Source organism: Silene latifolia, chromosome X, assembly GCF_048544455.1.
Source record: "Silene latifolia isolate original U9 population chromosome X, ASM4854445v1, whole genome shotgun sequence".
Lineage (NCBI taxonomy): Eukaryota > Viridiplantae > Streptophyta > Magnoliopsida > Caryophyllales > Caryophyllaceae > Silene > Silene latifolia.
In genome coordinates, this window is record NC_133537.1 from 52,653,285 (window position 1) to 52,665,219 (window position 11,935).

The 11,935-nt window shown below is 37.7% G+C and overlaps 1 long non-coding RNA gene across 2 annotated transcripts; it reads right to left on the reverse strand.

Annotated features, from left to right (window-relative positions):
• Positions 1-419: 419 nt before the first annotated feature.
• Positions 420-2,407, reverse strand: LOC141621397 (uncharacterized). Of its 2 annotated transcripts, none has more exons than XR_012532290.1 (3): positions 2,164-2,407; positions 1,056-1,161; positions 420-684 (listed from the first exon to the last, which is right to left on the reverse strand). It is a non-coding gene; the product is annotated as an uncharacterized LOC141621397 (long non-coding RNA). The 2 variants fall into 2 exon arrangements; XR_012532289.1 differs by having other exon boundaries at positions 420-867.
• Between the last annotated feature and the right edge of the window lie 9,528 nt (positions 2,408-11,935).

An 11,935-nucleotide genomic window follows, 5' to 3' on the forward strand; every position in this document is an offset into this window, starting at 1 on the left:
TAGTGCGATAGGAATTGTCCACCCCCTTGTCAGGGTTAAAACAATATATCAGGGCCACTCGAGGAGTAATAAACTGGAAATGCGTGCACTACAACAATGCATGCCTTTAACAGCGTTTAGTTTTGACTTAGGCGGCATATGTAAATGCCGCGAAAAACAATAGCGGCATTTGATTAAATGCCACTAGATCCAATGTCGCTAAAAGTCTTTGGTGGCATTTACTTATATGCTGGTAAAATGGGTACATAAACGCCGCCTAAGTCCTTTCTACGAATTTCGACAACCACCCTTTTCCCCCTTTTATTACATTGATAAGCGTGAGACTTTTTTTAAGCTTTGGTATTTTTTGTATAAAATAAAACGTAACTAAAAAAAAGGATAAGACATATAAAATAATATTCAATTAATCCAATGGAGCATATATAATATTGAATATAAAATTTGTCGTTACAAAAAATATCAGCTTCACTCGATTCATCCAAAAGATAACATAAACCTAAATTAGTATCATCCAAAAGTAAAAAAAAAAAATGCTACAGTTTATAGCTATTGGAGCATTTACAAAAGCTTCGATTTAACGGCCTTGATCTCGCACCACACGCAGCAAGCCATTGCTTCAAAATTTGAATATAACAAAGTTTTTTCAAAACCGAAATGCCATACATCTTTCTGCTATAATCCGACCTGGACAAAGGAAACCAACCAAATCTTATTTCATGCATTACTTATAAAATTTACATGAGAATAAATATCAACCCAATAAAGTATACGATTTAGTGTGGGAGGTAGTTGTTGTGGGACTTTCCCAGCTGCACGGGTACACTTAAGCACCAGCTAAACCACAACTTCCTTGACTTCCTCGACTTCCTGAATTCATTCGAAATACGCTTTTATGCACTTAAGTTTCAAAGCCATCTCTATACTATCTGTCCACTTTCACATCAGAATTCATGAAAAATGGAGTTCTTGGTACTGGGAGTTCACACAATTAGATCATAATACTTATCTAAACAAAGATACTCTTAGTTAAGTTACAAGTTGAACAAGGTTCTTACCACCGCTTGCTTTGATTTTTTTGTCAAATCGAGCAGGTTTAGTCTTTCGGTCCTTATGAGTCTCCAAGAACACACAAGCTCGGGATGGTGGTACTCCATCAACAATCTGGTAAAAAAGAAATTCATTTGACAAATAACCAATATTATAAATGTATAGCTTTAAGCTAATAAACTATGACCATAGGAAGAAATCACAAACATGTTCTTCAATCACGCACGCAAAACTTTTGGATTCAGCTGCTTCCTTATGGTACTTGCTAGTAAGGTTCACATATCAATACTAAATAATTATCATTACACACTCAGAAGAAACATAGCAATACTAGTTAATAACAAGGCTTAGTGACTTAGTTATCCGTATAGTGTAGAAGTAGCTATATGGGAAATTTGCTAACGATCCCCATTTTCTACAATTGAGCACTATTTATCCCTTCCCTTGCGAAATTGCTATCAAACCAAAATCTAATCTAGCCAATACCAACGTACATGTATCCTCAAGCATCATAATTAAATTATCCATCATAATTAAATTAGATAATTGATAAAGAAACATAGCATTAAAGAATAGAATGTTGATTCTTTTCGGATATTTCTTTCCTCATAAATGTTTATACATGATGAAGCAAATCACGATGCCAACCTCCACCAAACACAAATTATACCGTAAGACGGTCTTACATCATGAGACGGTCTATTTTTATAAGAAAATTGTTCAAATAATGCTAATAAATGGTTTGTCTTTTAACATAATGAGACCGTAAGACGGGCTCACTACTACCACCATAAGGCCTATGACAAAGCTTCCTAAATATTGTCCACAAACCGCATCAATACAAAGAGGCATTCACTAAAAACCCAACACGAAACTAGCATGAGCACAAGAACAAATCATCTTACTCTTATGGGAAAAGGCGAATAAACAAGCATCCTAACATATACGAGTACATCCAACAGTCACAAAGAAAATAACACACTCAGACCAATGTCTGCCGTCAACAAAACACACAAATCACATTTAATCAAAGCAAAGTCTCAGACTCTAATCAAAATCAAAAAACCTTATGTGGGTAGCAGATCTTTAATTTTGATTAAATATAAACAAACATACCTTTAATTGTGACTTAAGGTTATGTATTTCCTTTGCTCTCTCACCGATGGAATGAGTCAATTAGCGTTTTTGGTTTTTACAAGGGAAGAGAGAAGAATATAAGGTTAGGAAATTAGGTTTAGGAGAAAGAAAAAAATTATTTATGAGTTTTTTTTTTAAAGAGGTGTTTCGAGAACTGGGCGCCAGAGAGTGAATTTGTGCGCGGGAATTGCCGAAAATAATATCAGGCGGCATTTATATCAAATGTCAGGGTAAATGCCACTATAGGTATAATTAAGGTGGCATTTCTACTTTATGCCGTAAGATAAATGCCATCTAATAATAAACTTGTTGTAGTGGTGGCCACACTCGGAAGGTATCTATGGTACATAATTCCGGTCAAATCAGTTATTCTCCAGATCGAGGAAACCACTCTCGATATGATCACTTGCAAGTATGACCTGAAAGACACCTTGCATTGAGTGGGAGATAGTAATAGGACAAGAGAATTGGTGACGCACACTTGTCGAGAACAAGTGGGAGATTGTTGGAGTGTCCCCGACAATAATGCGATCACAACTGTCGATCATGATGATCACATGTTTAAATCTCGTTTTAAGAATACATGTGGGAAGTAATATTTTATAGTCAACTGGTCCACACATATCGGTAATGATTGGCTGACTAGAGTTTGACATTACTTGTCATGCGACGGTGGTGATCATTGATCCCCTTAGGTCATACCTAAAGGATAACACTCTTAATTGATTATTTAATTGATCGTATGTCGATACGGGTTAATTAAATTACTTAAAATTGACGGACGATTTTGGAAGTAATATTTACGTGTCTCGTTGTAATTTGATTAAAATAAGATACAGTCTAAGTAATTGAATTGTTTTATTGCTTAGATGAAATTATTGTTTAAATCTCATTTTTAAGAATACGTAAGGGATGATTCATTTTATAGTCAACTGATCAACATTAATCGGTAACGATTGGCTTGCTAGAGTTTGACGTTACTGTCGTGGGGTGGTGGTGGTCAGTTGATCCCTTAAGGTCACATCTAAAGGATGATGCCCTAATCTGTAAAGTTGATTAATTGTATGACGATACAAGTTAATCAATTCCTTAAAATTGAACAATTCAATTTGTGAGAGAGAATAATTATCTTATTGTAATGGGATTAAATAAGATTTATTTTAGTAATAAAATGCTTTGTTACTAAAATTGTTTATTGTTTGAGAAACAATAGAGATAAGAATGAATGGTTAATTATAATTACAAGATGTTGTGAATTATAATTATATGACCCATTTTATTCATGTGATCAAGTATCACTAGTCAATTTGTTGTATGCAATTTAATTAATTCATGAAATGATATTTATGTGATAAATATACATTAAATTAATTAATAACATGTATCATACTACATGTGACATATTGTGTGACAAATGACAAATTGACAAAATAAAATGGTAGTCCATTTTAGATACATGGACCGAAATAGAGGGAGTTATGGTGGATTATGGGTGAATTATTTTATGTGATAGAATATTATATTCATGCCTACACCATGTAGCTTACACACTTAGTCTTACATCTCTTACACAACCTATTACCTTGTGAAGAGAAAAAGGATAAAGTAAGATGCCATCCTTGGCATTTGGCGAGGCTTAAAACCGTGTTCCCTCCTTCATTTAGAGAGAATTAGTTCTCTTATTTTATTCTTACACATCACATGAAAAAGTTTATGCATTATTCTCTCTTCTCTCTTTAATCTTCATCTAAAATATGAGAAGATTCTATCAAATTGTTCATATCAAATTACTAATATTATTAGTGTAATATATGAGTATTAGTAATCAATTTTAAGGTAAACTACTAAACAAATATCTAGCATATATTATTTAGTGGGGATAAGGGATAATCTTATTCAATCAAATTGTTCATATCAAATTACTAATATTATTAGTGTAATATATGAGTATCAGTAATCAATTTTAAGGTAAACTAATAAACAAATATCTAGCAAATATTATTTAGTGGGGATAAGGGATAATCTTGGGTGCAATCAAGAGGAGAATCTCTACTTTGGGATTTTGGGAGGATCATCCTAATATTCATTATAGCTCAAGAACTAACAAGTAGGAGATCTTGTTGGTGCCCAAAATGGCCGAAAATTTGATGCTGAGAAAATGATTTTCTCATCTTTTGTTATTTAGTTTGCATGCATAAGATCCTTAAGTTTTTATGACTAAAACTTTAAACTAAAATATGTGATATTTAAAATATGATTTCCAACAAAAAGTATCTCCAGAGCGGTGCCATATGTTATTCCCAGATCTATGAATACCCTTTGATGTTTTCCCGTGGTTCCCACATTGGTGTTTCTTGGGATGTTTTTGTGAGTTTTGTTTTTGTTTTTATCAGTCCTGGGCAGAAGCAGGATTTGGTTGTTGTCAATGGGAAGTTTTGGGGATGTTGCCTGGTATTTTGAAAGGATTTTTGTTGAGGTGATTTCATGTCCTTTGTTGGTAGGTTTGTGGATGTGGGAACCATCGGATGACTCCTCATTTTCAATAGCTGTTGGTTGGTGAAGGGAGGGTTGGTTTTCTCAATGGTGGCCAGGTTCATTTTTGGTACTACCACACCTCTCCTCCAAATTACCTACCCGGGTATTCAAATCATCGATAGCCACTTGCAGTTTTGAGAATATGTTGTTGATGGAGATGGAGAGCATCATTATACCGCTTTGTATGCCATCCTCATCAATTGCATGCATTTTCTCATCGTCGGGAGAGTTGAGGTGAGAGCAATCCAGGGAAGATTCCTCGTTGTTTCCAAAAGGGTTTTGTGGAGGGTTATTTTTGTGGTTTGTTGAGGGAGGTAATGGTAACTCGCCCTTTTCGATCATATCAAGGATGACACCTTTTAGGGGGAGACACATTTCAGTGTCATGTCCGCGACCTTGGTGATATTGCCAAAATAGTTTTCCGTCCCATCTGCGTCCTCGCTTGGTTGGTAGAGGGTCCGGAGTTAGACCAATTGGTTTGAAATTTTCTTTAGAGATTAGCCTCTCCAAGGCAATGGCATAAGGCATACCCAAATCAGGGAACGACATATGAGGTCGTCTGGTTTTGGTTTGGTCATTGGCCAGTAGCCGGCTTTCAAGGAGCTTAACCCTTTGCTCAATATCAGAAGAGGGAAAATTCCCGGTTATCATTTTGTCCTCAACATGGGAGAGACGAGTGCTCAAGTTTTCCACGGTATCTAGAAGTCAAAGGACCATGTCGTTGGTTTCAACAGAAGTCATGGCGGATGAAGGTTGATCAGCTTCTTGAGTTTCTGGTTGGCGATTGATGGCACCCAAGGGATTCCTATTCGACATAACGATAGGCGTTATAACTTGTCTTGGCAAGGTATTGCACAAACAAAGGCAAGTACGACACATATGTATGAAAGGCAGTTATGTCGTGAAGACGCGACAGTGTGACTAGGTTACGAGTTCATTTAAGATCGTGAATGACCTCTTATGTTTGAACTCTTGGTGCATGACTTGAATTTAGACTCTAGTGTCGACTTTGGCATAGTGATGCCTAGACAGACGACTTCTGACGAGATTTGGAGGTTTGTTGCTGGCATGACGCCGTTGGAGAAGACATGTACACAAACTTAACCTTTGACCCGTAATGTAGGGGAATGACGGGTTTAATACCCGAGGGGTTTTGACTCTGCTAACGCCATTGAAGATGTCTCGACAATTAGGTGACACGACCAGAAGGTAGGTACTAACTTTGGCAGAGACTCGACGTTATCGAGACAACTTGACTCGAAATCGACTGGACTCTAATCGACTCGAGGCAGAATCGGAAAGGTGGACTGAAATTTTTGAAAATAGAAATTTTCAAAATGATTCATTTGTCTTTTTATGGACGGCTTCTGAAGAGTAGGGATCTTCAAAAGGTCGGCCAGTCGAAAGGGTTGTCTTAGGTTTGTTTTCAAAAGACAGTTTAAGTTGAGATTGCGGAGGCTCTGAAAACAATGTGTTGTTTCCGAAGACGGTTTTTGAAATTCCGAATCACGGATTAGAAAACATAGAATCGAATAATTTAGAATCGTCATCACAATGGCCATGAAAACGGTTAAGTTTGTTTTCAAAGGATTTAAAATTGGGTTGAAAATTTGAAAACGGTTAGATTTGTTTTCAAACAATTTGGAATCGGATTGAAATTTGAAAACGGTTAAATTTGTTTTTAAAAATTCGATTTTGAATTTGAAATTAAAAAACGGTTAGATTTGTATTCAAACATTTGAAGTTGGATTTGAAATTTGATAACGGTTAGATTTCTTTTCAAATATTTGAATTTGGATTTTGAAAACGGTTAAAGTTGTTTTCAATATTTGATTTTGAAATGAAATTTGAAAACGGTTTTATTAGTTTTCAAATATTTGATTTTGAATTGAAATTTGAAAACGGTTAAATTTGTTTTCAAATGATTTGAAATTGGATTTGAAATTTGAAAACGGTTAAATTTGTTTTCAAAGATTTGAAATTGGAAATTGTGAGGATTGAATTCGTCATTACGATGGGTTAGAAAACCGTTTTAACCTTTGAAAGACGGTATGCAAATCGAAAGTGTGAGAATTGATATCGTCATTACGAAGCTTTGAAAAGCCAAATTTGATTTCGAAAACGAGATTTGAAATTTGGAAAGTTGCACTGGTTGAAATCGTCATTACGACGGTTTGAAAAACGTTTTTGTTTGAAAATTGATTTCGAATTTTGATAATTCGAGGGTAGATTTCGTCATTATGACGGCGTAAAAGGGCTCTTTGAGAATGCAACAGTCGGCGAGGGACCGAGGTTTGAAACGGCCATTATGACGACGTAAAAGGGGATTTTGAAATGGTTTATGAAAACCAAGGCTTGAAATCGTCATTACAACGGTATAAAAAGGTGTATTTGAAATGGTTATAAAACCCGGGTTTTGAAATGGCCATTATAATGGCATAAAAAGGTGCTTAGAAACGGTTGTAAAAACCGGGTTTGAAAATCGTCATTATGACGGCCTAAGAAGGTGTGTTGAAATGGTTGTAGAAAACCGGGTTTTAAAATCGTCATTACGACGGCCTAGAAAGGCGTTATAAAAATCGGGTTTGAAAATCATCATTACGACGGCCTAGAAAGGCGTGTTGAAATGGTTATAAAAACCGGGTTTGAAAATTGTCATTATGACGGCCTAGAAAGGCGTGTTGAAATGGTTATAAAAACCAGGTTTGAAAATCGTCATTACGACGGCCTAGAAAGGCTTGTTGAAATGGTTATAAAAACCGGGTTTGAAAATTGTTACGAAGGCCTAGAAAGGCGTGCAACGGTCGGCAAAAGACCAAGGTTTGAAATGGCCATTATAATGGCGCAAAAAGGTATTTTTGAAAGTTTGAAAATGACACAGAAGAACTTATGATCAATGAGCACATAAGCACTCACAGTTTCATTATATTATGCATAATGCTGACACGGGTTTTGGCTTAAGAGGGTGAGTTACACACCAAGCAATCAAACCCCGATTTGCGAGAGGGATACCAATCCAAACAAAATGTGTAAGGAGGGTGCCTTAGCCTCGTGCTCGAAAGTGATGAAAGCTCTTTGATGAAACAGAAATGTGTAACGTCAACGGTATGCTTGACTCAATCGGTATTCGAAACGCGGGGATGAGAATACTTACGCCGACGAGACGAGCCAATTGGTCGAAAAGGATTAGGTTATGGGCCCGGACAAGGAACCCGACTCATGACCGTAATATCAATTAATGCACTTTAAACACGACCTCGTTCGAGTTTCACCTCTAAGGATCACAAAGACACAAGTGTCCTAGTTTTCCCCAGCGGAGTCGCCAAACTGTGGACATGGGCCACGTCTCGGTCTGTGGATTTGGGCCACCTACCGGTCCGTAGTCACGGGCCACCTACACACCAAACCAATCTGTGGACATGCAGCGGTCTATTGAAAGCCATGCTCGGCGGCGTAAAAATACTTTCGACCGGATCGCTTTAGATCGGTCGGTTTCGTCTCGGTAAAGGTCTCGAAATGATTAGAGATGTTCGGAGTCACCACCAAGCATTTGTGGGATGCTTGGAACCCGTTCGAATACACTTTATACCTAGGTCGACCAAGGAAAAAAGCGGTGTTTGACATAGGTACTAAAGATAAGGACTCGTCCCCCTTTTAGCATTCTATGCCTAAAATGACTCTCGTACACCCTGGATAAAGCCATCTACTATCCAAAGGTTCTGAGTAAGGGGTGAGGGTACATATTGGGAAGCCCTTTAATCGGACACCCAATCCCGCCCGCGTTAGCGGCCTCTACTGATCGATCGTGGTTGTTTAAGTGCAAAAGTTGATAAAACGGTGTAAATGCATGAATGCACATCCAAACGTGTTAACCTAACATGTGAGTTTTCTAAGTCGGTTTGTTAATCCAAATATAAAGCATAAGATGTCAAGTTGGATTTAGATTGATTTACATGTGAAAACGGAAATTAAACATCCATTTACCAAGTTCGGGTTATGATGCTTAACACGATCCATTTATTGAAAAAGGGTGTCAAATGACAAAGTGTAAAAAACGTAAACTTGTCAATCTGATCCGTCACGTATTCGGATAAACCGTAATCGGGATCGTTCTAGACAAGTACCAAAAATGAGACAAAACAGTGCCAGGCGGCCCTGTTAAGGCGCGAGCCTACTGGCGAGGTAAGGGGCTCTGCTAGGTTTTGAAATATGAAAGCAGAGGGCCTCTTGGGGCGCGAGCCATGGGGCGACCCAAGTGGGCGTCTCCTGGTTTTTGAAAAGGTTGTTTAAAACCGTATTTGTGATTAAATAATTTGCAAGTATTGTTTGCATGACTCGGAATAATTACTATTATGTTAGTAATATTCGTTGTCGGATTTGCATGTTTGAAAAACATAGTTTACAAATAGAAATGTAAAATGTTTGATTTGAATTAAATATGTTAAGTTCATTTCTTTGTAATTAGTCAAGTTAACCATCGTACTCGGATTAAACCGACATGGTATAAAGAACCAAGGATGATTATGAGTTATGACTAATATATTTACAAATGTAAATAAATGAGAAAAATGGTAAATAAAATAAAAGGTGTTTAAAATACCCTTTAAAATGTAATTAACCAATAATATCATCGAGTCACGGAATAAACCGTCATGGTATAAAGAACCAAGGATGATTTTTGTAATGGTCAAAATATGTTTATCATAAAATGAATTAAAATGGTAAATAAAAGAATAGAAATTCCTTTAAAATGTAATTAACCAATTAATATCACCGAGTCACGGATTTAACCGTCATGGTATATGGAGCCAAGGGTGATTATGATTTATGGTTAAAAAGTTTGTTATAGAAACGATTTGAAACGGTAAAAACCGATTACAAATAGGAGACGAAATAAAGAGGACAGACGAGAACAAACATGGATGAGTCTGACCTGGACACCTACATGAGGCGCGAGCCTCCCTGCATAGCATGGAGCTCCTGTCTCGGGCCAAAACTCGGTTTTGGCTCGTCTAACCTATGTTTGAATCGTGTTATGCATTGTTCATGCATATAAACTCATAAAAACAGTAAAGACATGAAATAGGTGTGTTGTTTACACCTTCAAACTTACGTGTATTGATATTTTACGATGTAGACGACTTTAGAGACGGTTTGCTCGTAGCCACTACTCACGATCAAGAAGTTTAAAAGAGTGCCTTAAAAAAGGATTTTGTTTTGAAAATAAGTTGAAAATATGTTAATTAAAACATTTTTATTAGTGTTGAGTTGGTCAAATGGGCCGGTCGCATGCACGGCGATGGTACCAAACAATATGTGTAAGGTTTGTGTTTACGATCGGTAGGTCGTAAACACGTGTCGATTTTGTGACTTAGGAAGTCGAGTCTAGAAGTTTAAGAGAGAGGTGAAGGGGCGGACGCTCGCGTAAGGATTGTAGTGTGTGATGGTGGGTATTTATAGAGAAATGTGTGTGTGTGTGTGTGTGTGTGTGGGGGGGGGGTTAGGTCGGTTGTGTTTGCTTGGAGGCTAAGCAGACACATGCTTTAGGCGCGAGCCACCCCGTGACTGAAAGGGATGTACTGTCCCTTTCAATTTGGACGTGGCCAATTTTCCATCCATTATTTATTTGTGGTAATCAAATAGGATGTCGTATAACAATATGGGCATCTAATAAGATGATTTTGGGTGTTACTTGAGGTAGGCATTTTGTGTGCTTGACTCGGGTTTGACCCGTGTGAGTCGGGATTTGAATTTCGAGTCGATTTTTGGCCCGATGTCGGTTTAGACTCTAAAAAAAGGTCATTTTAATGGAAATGACATGAAGAAAACATTCATGGCATTATTTTCGACATTCGAGATTTGGTTTGACTCGGGTTGACTCAGGTTGACTCGAGTTGCGGGTTTCTGAGTCGGTTTTGGGTCCGAAGACGGTTTTAACTCTAAATAGTGTTATTTTAATGCAAATGAAGTTAGAAAACTTTTGAAATCATTTTTCATATTCGAGTAGTGCATTAAACCGTCTCATGTATAGCCAATCCACGCACGCATAACAAAAACACGTTATAGTCCGATCATCATCGGGTGATTTTTGGAAGGTGCAGATACTGGGTATCTACACATACCTGATCAAAAAGAGACGTGTAGCATTCCTTCATATCTTCCTCCGCCTCCCAAGTTGGTTCCTCAACGTTGTGATTGGAGCATAAAACCATTAGCAACACTGTCTCCCCAGTTCTAGTGTTGCGAACCTTACAATCTAGGATATCTTTTGGCACTTCAAGGTAAGACAAGGATTCATCCAACTCAATGTTCTCAAACTCTATCACATGAGAAGGGTCACTCACATAGTTCCGTTGGTTAGACACATGAAACACATTATGTACACGACCCAAAGCTGGTGGCAAAGCTAACCGATAAGCAACCTCTCCCACACGATCCAAAATCTCATAAGTGCCAATGAACTTTTGGCTTAGCTTCCCTTTCTTACCAAATTACATCACCCCACGCACAGGTGACGCTTTCAAAAGAACCTTGTCCCCAACTTGAAACTCAATGTCCCGACGATGTAAGTCCACATAACCCTATTGTCGAAATTGGGCTGCTTTCATCTTTTGTCGAATCAAATTCACATTTTCAACCATATCCCATCTGTGCACCTAAAACCACTGCCTCAACGCTATCATCCCAGCAAATTGAACTGCTGCATCTCCTCCCATACAAAGCCTTAAACGGAGCCATCCCAACACTCGTATGGTAGCTGTTGTTGTAAGAAAACTCTATCAAATCAAACCTATCTTCCCAGCTACCACCAAACTCCATCACACAAGCCCTCAACATGTCTTCTAAGGTTTTTAATTGTTCTCACTGTCGGCCCATCTGTGGCAGGATGAAATGCAGTACTTATCTTCAAGATAGTCCCCATCAATTCCTGCAACTCTTGCCAAAATCGAGAAATGAACCTCGCATCTCGATCAGACACAATGTCCTTTGGCACTCCATGTAACCTCACTACATTCTTCCTGTAGCCATTTGCCAACTACACCTTACTCCACGTATTCTTCATTGAAATAAAATGAGCTGACTTGGTCAAACGATTAACGATCAACCATATCATGTCATTACCTTGATGACTCCTTGGTAACCTCACAATAAAATCCATGGAGATAGATTCCCATTTCAACCCAGGTACCTCAAGACACTGAATCTTACCTTGCGG